General features: G+C 37.7%; 1 non-coding gene across 1 annotated transcript; it reads right to left on the bottom strand.

Annotated features, from left to right (window-relative positions):
• Positions 1 to 995: 995 nt before the first annotated feature.
• On the bottom strand, positions 996 to 1,102 carry LOC138987303 (U6 spliceosomal RNA). Its single transcript, XR_011463794.1, has one exon. It is a non-coding gene; the product is annotated as a U6 spliceosomal RNA (small nuclear RNA).
• Between the last annotated feature and the right edge of the window lie 19,361 nt (positions 1,103 to 20,463).

The raw sequence follows: 20,463 nt of genomic DNA on the forward strand, positions 1-20,463 counted from the left end.
CAGCAACACACTGTTACTTAATTTTCTTCTTTTTAAATCTTTCACATAGAGATTATGGCAAGTATCTAAAAGAGATCTGCTTTTCTATTTTTACTGGCCAAAACACCAGTATATAGGTTCTCTCAAGATTACTTTTTCTCCCTTTTAATGGGAAATAGGAAAAGAATCTACATTTCCTAACTTCTATTATGCATTTACTCTATTTTTATTTAGCCACAATTAAAGATCATGTCCTTTTCCTCATTTTTTACATTATTGAGCTGTTACCTTGAAGGGATAGATAATGCTCCCTGCTCTTCAAAGGGAGAGAAATAAGAAAGGACGTTAATCTTAGGTGTTCGTTTAAATCCTGTCCTTGGTGACGATCATTCAGATGATACTCTCTCCTGTTTTTTCAGGAGTAGAGAGACAAGTGTAAAGGAAAGTCTTAAGATCTTTCCTCCTTTGAATGCCAACATTAACAGTATATAGTTCCGTAACTGAGGCCCAGGAAGACTTTTTAAACTAGCTGATATATTAAGAGAACTGGTTTTGGGAGACATTCTTCCATTCTTCGAATTACAAACCCCTCAAGCCAATGGGTCAAACTATGTTCATTTATGACTTTGCTAGAACTCCTAAAATGATTTTATTTTATAAATCATTCAATAAATTGATGTAGACATAACTATCATTTCACATATTAGGAAAGCAATGTGCTTCAAAAGAAATGTGGCATAGTGAAAAATGTTAAAAGAGTACTTTGTTTGTTAAATTATCTAGAAAAGACAGTTTAAAGAAGTTCATGTTTTTTTTTTTAATTCATAGAAGATAAAGGTAAAGAATAAGTAGATGGATGTATATTAGTAGAACAAATTTAATGCAATTAAATACACTAAATAAAATAGTACCCTTTTTGAAATTACTGCTTTCTACATATTATTATGACTTTTATTTAAGCTGATATCCTGGTCAAGAGCAGTGAGAATTATGCTCTAGCTTTACAATTGCTATGTGAAAATACAGAATTCTTCATAAATTTGAACATTATTTTTGTGCAGGGACAATGCTAATTTTCTCTGTATTGTTCCAATTGTAGCATAAGTGTTGCTGAAGTGAGCACTAAAGTATATCAAAATGCCCAAATCTAAAAAACTGTATCAATGGCTCAAGCAATTTTAGAAATTGATCTAAAATGAACGTGAAATATTGACGTTGTAGGACATTAGATACATTGGTTGTATGAGAACACTTGGCCTTACCTGGTGGTGCTAGTATTAAAGAACACGTCTTCCAATGAAGAAGACATAAGAGTCATGGGTTCAATTCCTCAGTCAGGAAGATCCCCTGGAGGAGGGCATGGCAACCACCTTCAGTATTCATGCCTGGAGAATCCCATGACAGAGGAGCCTGGCAGGCTATAGTCCATGTGGTCACAAAGAGTCAGACATGACTGAAGCCACTTAGCACATGCATATATGGGAGAACTACATTTCTGATAGGACACTAGAGAGGAGTTAATAGCTTATATTTTCATAATAAGAAAGAACTATGAAAAAAATGCATCTATATCTTAGAAGAAAATTTTAACAGACCTACATTTAATATTTCTAGAACTAACACCAAAAAAAGATATCCTATTCATCAGAGGGGACTGGAATGAAAAGTAGGAAGTCAAGAGATACCTGGAGTAACAGGAAGTTTGGCATTGGATTATAAAATAAAGCAAAGCAAAGGATAAAATAATGTTGCCAAGAGAATGCACTAGTCATAGCAAACACCCTCTTCCAGCAACACAAGAGATGACTCTACACATGGACATCACCTGATGGTCAATAATGAATTCAGACTAATTATATTCTTGGCAATAAAAGAAGGCAAAGCTCTATACAGTCAGCAAAAACAGACCTGGAGATAACTGTGGCTCAGATCATGAACTCCTTATTTCAAACTTCAGACTTAAATTGAAGAAAGTAGGGAAAACCACTAGACAATTCAGTTATGACCTAAATAAAATCCCTATGATTATACAATGGAAGTGACAAAAAGAATCAAGGGATTACATCTGATAGAGTGCCTGAAGAACTATGGACAGAGGTTTATAACATTGTACAGGAGGTGGTAATCAAAACCATCTCCAAGAAGAAATGCAAAAAATAAAAATGGTTGTTTGAGGAGGCCTTGGAAATAGCTGAGAAAAAGAAGAGAAGCAAAAGGCAAAGGAGAAAAGGAAAGATATATTTATCTGAATGCAGAATTCCAAAGAACAGCAAGAAGAGACAAGAAAGCCTTTCTAAGTGATCCATGTAAGCGATAGAGGAAAACAATAGAAAGAGAAAGACTAGAGATTTTGATACCAAGGGAACATTTCATGCAAAGATGGGCACAATAAAGAACAGAAACAATATGGACCTAACAGTAGCAAAGATATTAAGAAGAGGTGGCAAGAATACACAGAAGAGCTATACAAAAAAGATCTTAAGACCCAGATAATTACAATGGTGTGATCACTCACCTGGAGCCAGACATCCTGGAATGCAAAGTAAAGTGGGCCTTAGGAAGAATCACTATGAACAGAGCTAGTGGAGGCGATGGAATTGCAGTTGAGCTATTTCAAATCCTAAAAGATGATGCTGTGAAAGTGCTGCACTCAATATGCCAGCAAATTTGGAAAACTCAGCAGTGGTCAGGGCCACAGGAATGGAAAAGATCAGTTTTCATTCCCATCCCAAAGAAAGGCAATGCCAAATAGTGTTCAGACTACCAAACAATTGCATTCATTTCACACACTAGCAAAGTAATGCACAAAATTCTCAAAGCAAGGCTTTAATACTACGTAAACTGAGAACTTCCAGATGTTTAAGCTGGATTTAGAAAAGGCAAAGGAGCCAGAGATCAAATTGAAAGCATCCATTGGATCATAGGAAAAACAAGAGAATTCCAGAAAAACATCTACTTCTGCTTCATTGACTACGCTAAAGCCTTTGACTGTGTGTATCATAATAAGCTGCGGAAAATTCTTAAAGAGATGGGACCACTTTACCTGCCTCCTGAGAAATCTGTATGAAGGTCAAGAAACAACATTATACGTCTTTTAGTGTTGCAATATTTTTTTCTTATGGATAACAGGTAATGAAAAAAGATTGAGAAACATTGCAATAGAGTTTTTAACTTTAAATTAATATTTCAAAGCAAAATATTTTGCTATAAGGAATTAAACACATATATATTAAGATTTTCTTTTGGGTAGTTGCCATGAAATATCTGAGATATTTCTTTAAATAAACTAATTTTAATCTACTCTGTGCCAAAAAAATAAATAAAATTGAAAACATTAGAAAACATTGCTGTGAAATGTTGTATCCAGATGATAATAGATATAGATAGAAAAATGGGCTTCCCGGGTGTCTCAGATGGTAAAGCATCTGCCTGGATTACAGGAGACCCAGGTTCAATCCCTGGATTGGGAAGATCCTTGCAGAAAAGAATGGCAACACACCCCAATATTCTTGCCTGGAGAATTCCATGGACAGAGGAGCCTGGCGAGCTACAGTCCATAGGTTTGAAAAGAGTTGGGCATGAATAAGCAACTAATACACACACAGATAGACAGATAGATGAATGATAGATTATAGATACATAATTATTTGAAGTTGGCAATAAGGAGTTCAGAATCTGAGCCATAGACAGCTCCTGGTCTTGTTTTTGCTGACTGTATAGAGCTTCTCATCTTTGGCTGCAAAGAATATAATCAATCTGATCTCGGTGTTGATCATCTGGTGATGTCCATGTTAAAGTCTTCTCTTGTGTTGTTGGAAGAGGGTGTTTGCTATAACCTGTGCATTTTCTTGGCAAAACTCTATTAGCACTTGCCCTGCTTCATTCCGTATTCCAAAGCCAAATTTGCCTGGTACTCCAGGTGTTTCTGGACTTCCTACTTTAGCATTCCAGTCCCCTAAAATGAAAAGGACATCTTTTTTGGGTGTTAGTTCTAAAAGGTTTTGTAGGTCTTCATAGAACCATTCAGCTTCTTCAGCATTACTGGTTGGGGCATAGACTTGGATTACTGTGATATTGAATGGTTTGCCTTGGAAACGAACAGAGATCATTCTGTTGTTTTTGAGATTGCATCCAAGTACTGCATTTCTGAATCTTTTGTTGACCATGATGGCTACTCCATTTCATCTAAAGGATTCCTGCCCGCAGTAGTAGATGTAATGGTCATCTGAGTTAAATTCACCCATTCCAGTCCATTTTAGTTCGCTGATTCCTAGAATGTTGATGTTCAGTCTGGCCATCTCCTGTTTGACCACTTCCAATTTGCTTGATTCATGGACCTAACATTCCAGGTTCCTATGCAATATTGCTCTTTACAGCATCGGACCTTGCTTCTATCACCAGTCACATACACAAGTGGGTATTGTTTTAGCTTTGGCTCCATCCCTTCATTCTTTCTGGAGTTATTTCTCCACTGATCTCAAGTAGCATATTGGGCACCTACCGACCTGGGGAGTTCCTCTTTCAGTATCCTATCATTTTGCCTTTTCATACTGTTCATGGGGTTCTCAAGGCAAGAATACTGAAGTGCTTTGCCATTCCCTTCTCCAGTGGGCCACATTCTGTCAGACCTTTCCACCATGACCCACCCATCTTGGTGGCCCCTTATTGCCAAATTCAGCCTTAAATTGAAGAGTGTAGGAAAAAGCACTAGACCATTCAGGTATGACCTAAATCAAATCCCTTATTATTCTACAGTGGAAGTGATAAATAGATTTTAAGGACTAGACCTGATAGATAGAGTACCTGATGAACTGTGGACGGAGGTTCATGGCATTGTAGAGGAGACAGCGATCAAGACCATCCCCATGGAAAAGAAATTCAAAAAGAGCAAAATGGCTGTCTGGGGAGGACTTACAAATAGCTGTGAAAAGAAGAGAAGTGAAAAGAAAAGGAGAAAAGGAAAGATATAAGCATCTGAATGTGGAGTTCCAAAGAATAGCAAGAAGAGATAAGAAGGCCTTCTTCAGTGATCAATGCAAAGAAATAGAGGAAAACAACAAAATGGGAAAGACTAGAAATCTCTTCAAGAAAATTAGAGGTACCAAGGGAATATTTCATGCAAAAATGGGCTCAATAAAGGACAGAAATGGTATGGACCTAACAGAAGCAGAAGATATTAAGAAGAGGTGGCAAGAATACACAGAAGAACTGTACAAGAAAGATCTTCATGAACAAGATAATCACAATGGTGTGATCACTCACCTAGAGCCAGACATCCTGGAATGTGAAGTCAAGTGGACCTTAGAAAGCATCACTATGAACAAAGCTGGTGGAGGTGATGGAATTCCAGTGGAGCTATTTCAAATCCTGAAAGATGATGCTATGAAAGTGCTGCACTCAATATGCCAGCAAATTTGGAAAACTCAACAGTGGTCACAGGACTGGAAAAGGTCGGTTTTCATTCCAATCCCAAAGAAAAGCAATGACAAAGAATGCTCAAACTACCACACAATTGCAGTCATCTCACACTCGTAAAGTAATGCTCAAAATTCTCCAAGCCAGGCTTCAGCAATATGTGAACTGTGAACTTCCAGATGTTCAAGCTGGTTTTAGAAAAGGCAGAGGAACCAGAGAGCAAATTGCCAACATCTGATGGATCATGGAAAAAGCAAGAGAGTTCCAGAAAAACATCTATTTCTGCTTTATTGACTATGCCAAAGCCTTTGACTGTGTGGATCACAATAAACTGGAAAATTCTGAAAGAGATGAGAATACCAGACAGCCTGACCTGCCTATTGAGAAACCTATATGCAGGTCAGGAAGCAACAGTTAGAACTGGACATGGAACAACAGACTTGTTCCAAATAGGAAAAGGAGTACGTCAAGGCTGTATATTGTCACCCTGATTATTTAACTTATACGTAGAGTTCATCATGAGAAATGCTGGGCTGGAAGAAGCACAAGCTGGAATCAAGATTACTGGGAGAAATATCAATAACCTCAGATATGCAGATGACACCCTTAGGACAGAACATGAAGAGGAACTAAAAAGCCTCTTGATGAAAGTGAAAGTGGAGAGTGAAAAAGTTGGCTTAAAGCTCAACATTCAGAAACTGAGATCATGGATGGGGAAACAGTGGAAACAGTGTCAGACTTTATTTTTCTGGGCTCCAAAATCGCTGCAGATGGTGACTGCAGCCATGAAATTAAAAGACTCTTACTCCTTGGAAGGAAAGTTATGACCAACCTAGACAGCATATTAAAAAGCAGAGACATTACTTTGCCAACAAAGGTCTGTCTAGTCAAGACTATGGTTTTTCTAGTAGTCATGTATGGATGTGCAAGTTAGGCTGGGAAGAAAGCTGAGCACCAAAGAATCAATGCTTTTGAATTGTGGTATTGCAGAAGACTCTTGAGAGTCCCTTGGACTGCAAGGAGATCCAACCAGTCCATCCTAAAGGAGATCAGTCCTGGGTGTTATTTGGAAGGACTGATGCTAAAGCTGAAATTCCAGTACTTTGGCCACCTCATGGGAAGTGGAAAAGAAGAAAAGACTCTGATTCTTGGAAAAGACTTTGATTCTGGGAGGGAGTAGGGGCATGCGGAGAAGGGGATGACAGAGGATCAGATGGCTGGATGGCATCACAGACTCGATGGACATGATTTTGAGTGAACTCCAGGAGTGGTGATGGACAGGGAGGCCTGGCGTGATGCAATTCATGGGGTTGCAAAAAATCGGACACGACTGAACTGAACTGAACTGAATTATTTGAAACATTGTTTTATTTTTCCTCACCTGATTTCACTGTTTTTCAATATATGAATTGAAATATCCAAACATAAGATATTTAAAAATCTTGTTAATACTTTGAACCTAGGATGGATTAAACTAAACTAATTTAATTAATTAAAAAACTAAATAAAATAAGCAATGGATAAAAGTTATTTTGATGGCCCTTTATTTAATCCTTTCTGTAAATGAAAATGTATAATGTATGATTTTTTTGTGTGTGTGTGAGGAATATTGTACTCCTAATATCTTTTTTCAAATTTTTAACAGTGGAGTATAACTGACATCCCATAGTTAGTTAAGTGAATCTCAGTATCATTTTTAGTGCTGGTAGAAATTAATGTCCAGAACACACATACACACATGGAAACTCACATTCCACATCAATTTCAATAAACAGTGCATTTTTCCTGTCCTGGTCTGGATAATTTTAGAATATAGTTTGAGGCAAATGTTAATGGTGTTGCTTGTATTATTCTACCACTCCATAGGACATTCTATATTCCAGTGAATAACTCATCATCAGTTCACTGCCAAGTCAATTCCCAAAAGTTTTGCCTGCAAAGTTCAACATTATAGTGCAAACAAATCAATCTTTTGATTTTTCAGCCCTACTCCCATGAGAGGGCAGTGAGGCAATATGTTAGAAAATGAAATTGTGAAATAAAGACTAATATCATAAGGGAAATTAACATCATATTTGTTTTGTATCTTTTCTTAGTCTTGGTAATAATATTCTTCAATCAAACTATTTCCTTGGGTTATATATACCAAAAAATGTCCGTCTTATTCAGGCATTCAATAGCTTCAAAAATATTCACCTATGTCCTGAAAGTTATGTGTAATGTAAAAAAAACAACCGTTCAGAATCATGTGCTAATACTAAGGTGTATATGGCAATTAAAACTTATGACCTGAAAAAAGTGTAAACAGTCCTGTGATTAAAGCATCTGAAAGGTAAATATGAAGTGAAAGTAAATAAATTGCCCTGTCCACAATTAGCTAGACTTCAGAAAGCAGCATGCCCTTTTCAGTCAATTTCTTGTTGATAGTTGCAATAAATAGTCTTATATTCTAAATGCTTGAGGGCAAATAAGGTTGGTCCTTATGCACCCCTAATTTTCCAGTCATTTTGTATAATATTGTACACTGAAACAAAATCATTCTCTTAATAACCCTCTCTTTTTAAGGTGGCCTTTCCATCAGTGCATAACTGAGAACTGGCCCCTTGGGTCCAGGAAAGGAAGAAAGACAGAAAGCTTAATGAATTGGTAAATGCTTTTTAAGAAAAGTGCAGAAAAGTTCTGAGTAAATGATGCATGCTTTTCTTATGAATTTTACCTTTAACTATAGTTCATAAATGAAGACCTGATTATAGCTCTAGCTCAACCTAATGTTCTATCCATAGCTAAGAAAATGTTTTAATTCTGTCTGGAATTCAAGTCTTTATATGTAGCCTCTCTTTGAATGAGTGACTACTATAATATCATATATCTGGAGCAGGCTGTCTTGTAAATTCCACAGAGAAATATAAGCAGCTAAATTTTTGCTTTGAAATCACTTTAGGGGTATAAGCTCTTCAAAGATACCTGCTTGCTTTCAACATCTTTTTTCCTCTCTACATGTAATCAAATGCCTTAGAATAAGCTCTTCACCAAACGGGCTGCATCCAGGAACTTGCTGTGCTTCTAATAATGACTCACCTTGCTGCTGTTCAGCTTCAGAAGAGAAAACTGCTGAGGAAAAATAGCTCTGGTAGTCTGGCATAGATAATAAAATACATTTTTTATGACAGTAGTCTCCCTTCATTGTGAATTTTCAGTTGGCTTCTATGAAGCTTACCATAAAAAATAAAATGAAGACCTTACGTATGTAATGCATTTTTCTTAAGAATTGTTAATATGGAGATCAATAGTATTCTGGTCTAGTGTATGAGTTGTCCGGGATATCACTGGCCTAAACAGATTCAAGTTGGCAGTAGTACAAGATAGGACAGCTGTTCCCATTTCTTCCCCTGAAGGGGTCCCATGCATTTCCTGGAAAAGAAAGGGAACTTGGCCTGCAGAAAAAAAGGGCTTATGCTGATTATAATGCCAAAATAATCAGATAATTATGTCAAAAGCAAAATCAGTTCACACAAAAAAATTGCCATCACAAAATGAAATAATATTCTTTAAATGACATTGATTGTAACACAAGTCTGCAAATGAATCAATAATGATGAATGCAAGATGCATTATGATTCTTGATATTTCACATTTTATCATACTATTCTGATATCTGTCGATTGTGAAGATGCTTGAAAACATGTTTCTTTTTCTCATCTCACTGTATTCTGTGGGGCTTGATACAAAATTAACCACTTCACTGGCTTATTCAGTAATTAATGGTCTCAGTTCAGTTCAGTTCAGTCGCTCAGTCGTGTCCGATTCTTTGCAACCCCATGAATTGCAGCACGCCAGGCCTCCCTGTCCATCACCAACTCCTGGAGTTTACCCAAACTCATGTCCATCGAGTCAGTGATGCCATCCAGCCATCTCATCCTCTGTCATCCCCTTCTCCTCCTGCCCCCAATCCCTCCCAGCATCAGAGTCTTTTCCAATGAGTCAACTTTTCGCATGAGGTGGGCAAAGTATTGGAGTTTCAGCTTAGCATCAGTCCTTCCAATGAACACCCAGGACTGATCTCCTTTAGGATGGACTGGTTGGATCTCCTTGCAGTCCAAGGGACTCTCAAGAGTCTTCTCCAACACCACAGTTCAAAAGCATCAATTCTTTGGTGTTCTGCTTTATTCACAGTCCAACTCTCACATCCATACATGACCTCTGGAAAAACCATAGCCTTGACTAGACGAACCTTTGTTGGAAAAGTAATGTCTCTCCTCTTTAATATGCCATCTAGGTTGATCATAACTTTCCTTCCAAGGAGTAAGCATCTTTTAATTTCATGGCTGCAGTCACCATCTGCAGTGATTTTGGGGCCCCCCCAAAAAATAAAGTCTGACACTGTTCCCTCTGTTTCCCCATCTATTTCCCACAAAGTGATGGGACCAGATACCATGATCTTAGTTTCTGAATATTGAGCTTTAAGCCAACTTTTTCACTCTCCTCTTTCACTTTCATCAAGAGGCTTTTTTAGTTCCTCTTTACATTCTGCCATAAGGGTGGTGTCATCTGCGTATCTGAGGTTATTGATATTTCTCCTGGCAATCTTGATTCCAGTTTGTGCTTCTTCCAGCCCAGCATTTCTCATGATGCACTCTACATAGAAGTTAAATAAGCAGGGTGACAACATACAGCCTTGATGTACTCCTTTTCCTATTTGGAACCAGTCTGTTGTTCCATGTCCAGTTCTAACTGTTGCTTCCTGACCTGCATATAAGTTTCTCAAGAGGCAAGTAAGGTGCTTACTGTATGCCAGACCCTTGGTAAAAGTGAAGAACTTATAGATGAAGAAGACTGACTCCTGACCGGAATTACTCTTCCAATCAAAACTCTCACAGAATGTTTAATGGAATTATCATGTCTTATAAATATAACTTTCAATAAAAATAATTAAATTTGTCTATTAACAAACTTTCTCTATTTACAATGGCCAACAAGAAATCCACAATGAAGGTCAGACCTCTTTTGTGGTGTATGGACTGATACTCGCTGTCTTTTCTAAATTTAATATGTATATGACAAATACTTTTTTTTATGGTGTAACTTCATCTAAACCAGACAGAACTATCTGAAAAAATTAGAGTAGAGTAATAAATTAAACTCAGTAGAAAGTCATCAACATTCTGGTTGACAATGATTTGGTATCATTTTGTTGATATAAAATAAGATAAATCATAAAAAAACTATATGAGTGAGTTTTGCATAAGGAAAGTTATGACCAACCTAGATAGCATATTAAAGAGGAGAGATATTACTTTGCCAACAAGGATCCATCTAGTCAAGGCTATGGTTTTTCCAGTGGTCATGCATGGATGTGAGAGTTGGACTGTGAAGAAAGCAGAGCACCGAAGAATTGATGCTTTTGAACTGTGGTGTTGGAGAAGACTCTTGAGAGTCCCTTGGACTGCAAGGAGGTCCAACCAGTCCATCCTAAAGGAGATCAGTCCTGGGTGTTATTTGGAAGGACTGATGCTGAACTAATGTGTAGTTTAATAACTACACACATATTAAAACTAAAAAAGATATTAGGAAAAGAAGAACTGTGAGATAGGCAGAATAATGCTTTCGACTACTAAAGATGTCTATCTCCCAATACCTAAAAACTATTGATACGCTAGGTTATATGGCAAAGAGGAATTAAGGTCACATGTGTAATTAAGTTTGCCAAACAACTGACTTTAAAATATGGAGATTATTGTGGATTATATGGGTGAGATCAAAGTAATCACAAAGATCCTTAAAAGTGGAAGAGGGAGGAAGAAGAACTAACTTATGAATTTAAAAATAAATCAATCAATAAGGCCATTATAAATAGCTGGTACTATCCTTTCATTCCTACACTAAACCACTGTGTTATTGTTCAGTTGATAAGTTGTGTCTGACTTTGCAACCTTATGGACTGTAGCACATCAGGTTCCTGTGTCCTCCACTACCTCCCAGAGTTTATTTCAATTCACGTCCACTGAATCAGTAATGCCATCAAACCAATATGCCTTGTCTCCCCCTTCTCTTTTTGCCTTCAATCTTTGCCAGCAGCAGGGTCCTTTCCAATGAGTTGGCTTTTTATGTCAGGTGGCCAAAGTTTTGGAGCTTCAGCTTCAGCGTCACTCCTTCCAAAGAATATTCAGGGTTGATTTCCTTTAGAATTGACTGGTTTGATCTCCTTGCTGTCCAGTGAACTCTCAAGAGTCTTCTACAACACCACAGTTTTAAAGCATCAGTTCTTTGGCACTCAGCCTTCTTTTGGTCCAACTGTTATAAATACGCATAACATATTACAAAATAGCAAAAAAGTAGATGATAGGTTCAAAAAATCCAATACAGATTATAAAATAAAATATTAAAATACTCATTAAGCTAAAACAAAGCAGTATGTGACATAAGAAGGAAGAGTTAAATCAGTTCAGTTCAGTTGCTCAGTCATGTCCTACTCTTTGAGACCACATGGACTGCAGCACATCAAGCTTACCTGTTCTTCACCAACTCCCAGAGCTTGCTCAAACTCATGTCCATTGAGTCAGTGATGCCATCCAACCATTTAATCCTCAGTCATCCCCTTCACCTCCTACCTTCAGTCTTTCCCAGCATCAAGGTATTTTCTAATGAGTCAGTTCTTTGCCTCAGGTGGCCAAAGTATTACAGCATCAGCATCAGTCCTTCCAATGAATATTCAGGACCAATTTCCTTTAGGATAGACTGGTTTGATATCTTTGTAGTCCAAGGGACTTTCAAGAGTCTTCTCCACCACCATAATTCTAAAGCATCATTCTTCAGCACTCAACTTTCCTTATGGTCCAACTCTCACATCCATACATGACCACTGGAAAAACCATAGCTTTAACTATATGGACCTTTGTCATTAATGTCTTTGCTTTTGAATATGCTGTCCTGGTTTGTCATAGCTTTTCTTTCAAGGCATAGGCATCTTTTAATTTCATGGCTGCAGTCACCATATGCAGTGATTTTGGAGCCCAAGAAAGTAAAGTCTGTCACTGTTTCCATTGTTTCCCCATCTATTTGGATGAAGGAATAGGACCAGATGCCGTGATCTTAGTTTTTTGAATTTTGAGTTTTAAGCCAAGTTTTTCACTCTCCTCTTTCACTTTCATCAAGAGGTTCTTTAGTTCTTAATCACTTTCTACTATAAGGGTGGTGTCATCTGCATATCTGAGATTATTGATATTTGTCCCAGAAATCTTGATTTCAGCTTTTGCTTTATCCAGCCCAGCATTTCACATGAGGTACTCTGCATGGAAGTTAAATAAGCAGGGTGACAGTATAGAGCCTTGATATACTCCTATCTCATTTTCAGAAATTGTTCAGTAGGTGCCCAATATGGTACTAAAGAAGGGTGGAGAAATAGCTACAGAAAGAAAATGTGAGCCAAAGCAAAAAGAACAATCAGTTGTGGATGTGACTGGTGATGAAAGTAAAGTCTGATGCTGTAAAGAACAATATTGCATAGGAACACAGAATATTAGGTTCATAAATCAAGGTAAATTAGAAATGGTCAAACAGGAGATCGCAAGAGTAAACATTGAATTTTTAATAAACAGTGAACTAAAATGGTTGAATTTAATTCAGAGGAATATTACATCTACTACTGTGGGTAAGAATTCCTTAGAAGATTGGAATAAGATCATCTAAAAAATCACTTTTTCAAAAAAAACAAAAGAAACCACTTTTTTTTCAGAATTTTGAAAATTAATCAAGGATTGGACAAAACCTGAAAAACATTTATTTAAGAAAAACAGGTTACTCTTGGAAATAATAATGAACTTCATGACATTCTAACATTTAACGCAAAGTTGGGCACAATAAAGGACAGAAATGATATGGACCTAACAGAAGCAGACGGAGAGGGAGGTGGGAGGGGCTTCAGGGTGGGGAACACGTGTATACCTGTGGCGGATTCATGCTGATGTATGACAAAACCAATACAATATTGTAAAGTAATTAACCTCCAATTAAAATAAATAAATTTTTATTTAAAAAAAATAGGTGGTAAGAATACACAGAAGAACTATACAAAAAAATCTTCACAGCCCAGATAATCACAATGGTGTGATCACCAACCTAGAGCCAAACATATGGAATGCGAAGTTAAGTGGGCCTTAGGAAGCATCACTACAATCAAAGCTAGAGGAGGTGATGGAATTCCAGTTGAGTTACTTCAAACCCTAAAAGATGATGCTGTGAAAGTGCTGCACTCAATATGCCAGGAAATTTGGAAAACTCAGCAGTGACCATAGGACCGGAAAAGGTCAGTTTTTAGCCCAAAGAAAGGCAATGCCAAAGAATGCTCAAACTACCACACAATGGCACTCATCTCACACGCTAGTAAAGTAATGCTCAAAATTCTTCAAGCCAGACTTCAACAGTATGTGAACTGTGAACTTCCAGATGTTTAAGCTGGTTTTAGAAAAGGCAGAGGAACCAGAGATCAAATTGTCAACATCTACTGAATTATCGAAAAAGCAAGAGAGTTCCAGGAAAACATTGATTTCTGCTTTATTGACTATGCCAAAGCCTTTGACTGTGTGGATCACAATAAACTGTGGAAAATTCTTAGAGAAATGGGTATACCAGACCACCTGACCTTCCTCTTGAGAAATCTGTATGCAGGTCAGCAAGCAACAGTTAGAACTAGACATGGAACAACAGACTGGTTCCTAATAGGAAAAGGAGTACGTCAAGGCTGTATATTGTCACCCTGCTTATTTAACTTATATGCAGAGTACATCATGAGAAACACTTGGCTGGAAGAAGCACAAGATGGAATCAAGACTGCTGGGAGAAATATCAATAACCTCAGATATGGAGATGAAACCATCCTTATGGCAGAAAGCGAAGAAGAACTGAAGAGCATCTTAATGAAAGTGAAAGAGCAGAGTGGAAAAGTTGGTAAAAATCCACATTCAGAAAACTAAGATCATGGCATTTGGTCCCATCACTTCATGGCAAGCAGATGGGGAAACACTGGAAACAGGTACAGACTTTATTTTGGGGGGCTCCAAAATCACTGCAGATGGTGATTGCAGCCATGAAATTAAAAGACGCTTACTCCTTGGAAGAAAAGTTATGACCAACCTAGATAGCATATTAAAAAGCTGTCATTACTTTACAAAAAGAGACATTACTTTACCAACAAATGTCCGTCTAGTCAAAGCTCTGATTTTTCCAGTAGTCATGTATGGAAGTGAGAGTTGGAGTATAAAGAAAGCTGAGCACTGAAGAATTGATGCTTTTGAACTGTGGTATTGGATAAGACTCTTGAGAGTCCCTTAGACAGCAAGGAGATCCAACCAGTTCATCCTAAAGGAAATCAATCCTTAATATTCATTGGAAGGACTGATGCTGAAGCTGAAACTCCAATACTGTAGCCACCTGATGCGAAGTACTGACTTATTTGAAAAGACCCTGATGCTGGGAAAGATTGAAGGCAGGAGGAGAAGGGGATGACAGAGGATGAGATGGTTGGGTGGCACCACTGACTCAATGGACATGAGTTTGAGCAAACTCTGGGAGTTGATGATGGACAGGGAGGCCTGACGTGAGAGACAACTGAGTGACTGAACTGACAACTGACTGACTGAACTGATTGTCTGACTGACTGGAGAAAACCTGAAAAGCATTTATTTAAGAAAATCAGGTTACTCTTCAAAGTAATAATGAACTTCATGGCATTCTTATTTTCTCTGTTCCTTCCATTTACCCAATTCTGTATTAGCCTTTGCATTAAAATGTAGATTTTTTTTTTAATCCATGTAGAGTAAGACCAACAGACCAGGAGATGATTGCCAACTGAAAATACAACTTGTTACTATCAGTTCTATGAGGAAGAGTGATGTCATGCCCTGCAGGAACATATGGGGAAGCATTAGGGTCAATTCAGAGAGAAAGAGAATGAGTCAAAACATGGACAAAAACCCTTGTGGTTTCTGTCATAAGGAATGCTTAGGGTAGTGTGAATAGACCCAGGTCTGGCCAGTGTTTAGTTTTCTAGTGCCCGTCCCTTGGCTGGTTAGGATTGATATCCACACCTGTACATTTCACAATCAAACTGTGGAGAGGCAAAAACACCATACAAAAAGCTTCAAGAGAGAAGTGACTTATTATATGCAAGAGATCCTCATTTAACATCTCAATTAATATCTTCAATTAACATTTAAATAAGAAAGATTAACAGCTGCTTTTTCATGAGAAAAACCCAGGAAGCCAGGAAATAAATGATGTATTTAAGGATTTTAATAAAAACTATTAACCAAGAAACCAGCACGATTATACTAACCAGGTTGAAATAGCTAACATCATGACATTGCTAGTAGAATCAAGTGGAATCTTGTTTCTTAACTTTTACACAAATCAGTTTTTATGTGCATGAATATGGCACATATAGGAAGATAAACATTTCTGTCCTTAAAGATCTTATTCTCTATCTGGAAAACAGATACTAAACAACGATTTACTCATAAGTACATATTTATATGTGTGTGTGTGTGTGTTTGAGAGGAGAGAGGATTGACTGCTAATATGGAAAAAAAAAAACAAACCTAATGCTAGGAAAGATTGAGGGCAAAAGGAGAAGGGGGTAGCAAAGGATGAGATGGTTAAATAGTATCACCCATTCAATGGACATGAATTTTAATACACTCCAGGGGATAGTGAATGACAGGGAGGCCTGGTGGGCTGCAGTCTATAGGGTCTCAAAGAGTCAGACAGGACTTAGCAACTGAGCAAGAACAGCAACAATGTATAACAGAGTCACTGATATGGTCTGGATTGATCTATAAAGGCTTCCTTAAGGACGGAGGTTCATAACATTGTACAGGAGACAGGGATCAAGACCATCCCCATAGAAAAGAAATGCAAAAAAGAAAAATGGCTGTCTGAGGAGGCCTTACAAATAGCTGTGAAAAGAAGAAAAGCAAAAAGCAAAGGGAAAAAAAAAAGGAAAGATATAAACATCTGAATGCAGAGTTCCAAAGAATACCAAGAAGAGATAAGAAAGCCTTCCCCAGCGACCAAGGCAAAGAAATAGAGGAAAACAACAGGATGGGAAATATTAGAAATCTCTTCAAGAAAATTAGAGGTACCAAGGGAACATTTCATTCAAAGATGGGCTCGATAAAGGACAGAAATGGTATGGACGTAACAGAAGCAGTAGATATTAAGAAGAGGTGGCAGGAATACACAGAAGAACTGCACAAAAAAGATCTTCACGACCAAAATAATCACAATAGTGTGATCACTCACCTAGAGCCAGACATCCTGGAATGTGAAGTCAAGTGGGCCTTAGAAAGCATCACTACGAACAAAGCTAGTGGAGGTGATGGAATTCCAGTGGAGCTATTTCAAATCCTGAAAGATGATGCTGTGAAAGTGCTGCACTGAGTATGCCAGCAAATTTGGAAAACTCAGCAGTGGCCACGGGACTGGAAAAGGTCAGTTTTCATTCCAATCCCAAAGAAAGGCAATGCCAAAGAATGCTCAAACTACCACACACTTGCACTCATCTCACACACTAGTAAATAATGCTCAAAATTCTCCAAGCCAGGCTTAAGCAATATGTGAACCGTGAACTTCCTGATGTTCAAGCTGGTTTTAGAAAAGGCAGAGGAACCAGAGATCAAATTGCCAACATCTGATGGATCATGGAAAAAGCAAGAGAGTTCCAGAAAAACATCTATTTCTGCTTTATTGACTATGCCAAAGCCTTTGACTGTGTGGATCACAATAAACTGTGGAAAATTCTTCAAGAGATGGGAATACCAGACCGCTTGACCTGCCTCTTAAGAAACCTGTATGCAGGTCAGGAAGCAACAGTTAGAACTGGACATGGAACAACAGACTGGTTCCAAATAGGAAAAGGAGTACATCAAGGCTGTATATTGTCACCCTGCTTATTTAACTTCTATGCAGGGTACATCATGAGAAACGCTGGGCTGAAAGAAGCACAAGCTGGAATCAAGATTGCCAGGAGAAATATCAATAACCTCAGATATGCAGATGACACCACACTTATGGCAGAACGTGAAGAGGAACTAAATGCCTCTAGATGAAAGTGAAAGTGGAGAGTGAAACAGTTGGCTTAAAGCTCAACATTCAGAAGACAAAGATCATGGCATCTGGTCCCATCACTTCATGGGAAATAGATGGGGAAACAGTAGAAACAGTGTCAGACTTTTTTTCTGGGGGCGGGGGCTCCAAAATCACTGCAGATGGTGACAGCAGCCATGAAATTAAAAGACGCTTACTCTTTAGAAGGAAAGTTATGTCCAACCTAGATAGCATATTCAAAAGCAGAGACAGTACTTTGGCAACAAAGATCCATCTAGTCAAGGCTATGGTCTTTCCAGTAGTCATGTATGGATGTGAGAGTTGGGCTGTGAAGAAGGCTGAGTGCTGAAGAATTGATGCTTTTGAAATGTGGTATTGGAGAAGACTCTTGAGAGTCCCTTGGTCTGAGAGGAGATCCAACCAGTCCATTCTGAAGGAGATCAGCCCTGGGATTTCTTTGGAAGGAATGATGCTAAAGCTGAAACTCCAGTACTTTGGCCACTTCATGCGAAGAGCTGACTCATTGGAAAAGACTCTGATACTGGGAGGGATTGGGGGCAGGAGGAGAAGGGGATGACAGAGGATGAGATGGTTTGATGGCATCACTGACTTGATGGACGTGAGCCTGAGTGAACTCCGGGAGTTGGTCATGGACAGGGAGGCCTGGCATGCTACAATTCATGGGATCGCAAAGAGTCAGACATGACTGAGTGACTGATGAACTGAACTGAAGGAAATGTGTGGATAGAATTGCTAAAGGTGAGTACTTATTGTATCTTACCCTATTGTTGTTCAGTTACCCAATCATGTCTGACTCTTTGCAACCCACATGAACTGCAGCATGCCAGGCTTCCCTGTCCCTCATCATGTCCCAGAGTTTGTCCAGGTTCATGTCCATTGCATCATTGATGCCATCCAGCCATCTCATTCTCTGATGCCAGCTTCTCTTTCTGCCCTCAATATTTCCCAGCATCAGGGAGTTTTCCAATAAGTCAGCTCTTCGTATCAGGTGACCAAAATACTGGAGCTTCAGCTCAACATTAATTCTTCCAATGAGTATTCAGAGTTGATTTCCTTAAAGACTGGTTTGATCTCCTTCCTGCCCAAGGGACTCTCAGAAGTCTTCTCCAGTACCACAGTTTGAAGGCATCAATTCTTTGGTGCTCTACCTTCTTTACGGTCCAGCTCTCACAACCATATGTGACCACTGGGAAGACCATGGCCTTGATTATACGGACCTTTGTTGGCAGAGTGATGTCACTGCTTTTCAACACACTGTCTAGGTTTGTCCCATATTCAGAAGTAATTTACTCATCCCTGAGCTCCAAGTACCACATCTAAGAGCATGCCTATCATGTTAATAGTGTCTGACCCACAACTTGTACTTAATCAATTAGTCTTTAATTCAGCTACCCATAATGCATGGAAAGGTTTTCATATAGCAGTGCATAAGAGCCAAACCAGCTATATTTCTGACTAAAAAGAAATGATTCTGAGGTTTACAATTCACACACAGCTGATAAGGCATATTTAAAGTGTCATGATAAATATACAAATATTTTTGAAATAGCCAGCATGGAAAATAACCTAAACAATATCTTTATATTAATAGACTAAAACTTATTCACTCTTTCCTCAAAAATGTCATTTTTGCATGTTTTATGCATTATGGATAAGGAAAGTTTTTATGGGTATGTATGTAGGTACATATATGTATAAATATATATTTATTTATTTATTTATTGTATGTATTTTATGTGTATATACATATATACAGATATTCTGATAGGCAGAAAATTTTATCCATTTTTTAAGGAGATTTTTTGAAGACAAAGTTTTCCTTAAATGTTTTCTAAAAGTATTCCTAAACATTTTTTATTATATTGCTTAGCTTATACAGCTCTATATTTGGACAAGTTTATCACTGGTAATTACTATTAGAAATGGTCAAACTGTTGTGTTTATAACAACACATAGATTATTGCTAATAAAATGTAACTTTGACTTTAGTGAGTCTGGAAAATTTGACAAACAAGTATGCTAGACACATCTTTTGATTACTGCCTAAGACTCATTAATATGATTATTTTGTCAAACATCTTGACTGACAAGTTAAATATTACTGCCACAGTCATGTGAGTTGTAAGAATATAACAGTGAAAGGGAAAGCTTTTTCCTCTGATTCTAATTAAACAGGATACTATCTTACCTTGTTTTCAAGGTACTACATGCTTTCAAGTTCAATAAAATAAACGTGCAATTGAAAATAGCATATTTCACTCCTTGTTTAAGCTCTATGGGCAAAGAGCATTATTTCTTTAGGATATGCAATAACTCTTCAGCCAGAATCACATTTTCTTCAATCATATGGTCCAGGGGTCAATAGCTAAAATCTTTGCTTTATTCTTTATAATCTAATACACTTAGATTATAAGTTTATTCTTATAAATAAACACTCACTAGCCCACTATAGTATAGATGGCAGATAGTCACACAGTTCCAATAAAGGAAAAAGTCAAGATTTAGCTTCTGTCTTTAGAAAAATATCTGTAAGATTGTGGTTTACAGAAATATTTCTGTAAAATTATGGTTAATAGAAAATGTCCTATTTTTGGCCACCATATTATGTACCAAAGGATCACTCTAAAGGAATAATCAATTATTTGCGATTCATGGGGTCACAAAGAGTCGGAGACGACTGAGCGACTGAACTGAACTGAATTCTTAATATACTAATAAGTTAGCCCTCTTCTTATATTAGCTGTATATATACTAAATAATAAATCAGAGCAGCACTATGAGGTAAATACTATCCCTGTTCATAATTGAGGAATCTGAAGCATAAAAGTTTGAGTGATTTATTCAAGTTTATCCAGCAAGAAAGTGGTGGAGTCCAATTTGAACTCAAGCTTCAATATTAATGTTATAGTTACTCAGGAATATTATGTTAATAAAGTACCATAGAATTGC

This window comes from Bos mutus, chromosome 3 (assembly GCF_027580195.1).
Source record: "Bos mutus isolate GX-2022 chromosome 3, NWIPB_WYAK_1.1, whole genome shotgun sequence".
In the NCBI taxonomy this organism is placed as follows: Eukaryota; Metazoa; Chordata; class Mammalia; order Artiodactyla; family Bovidae; genus Bos; species Bos mutus.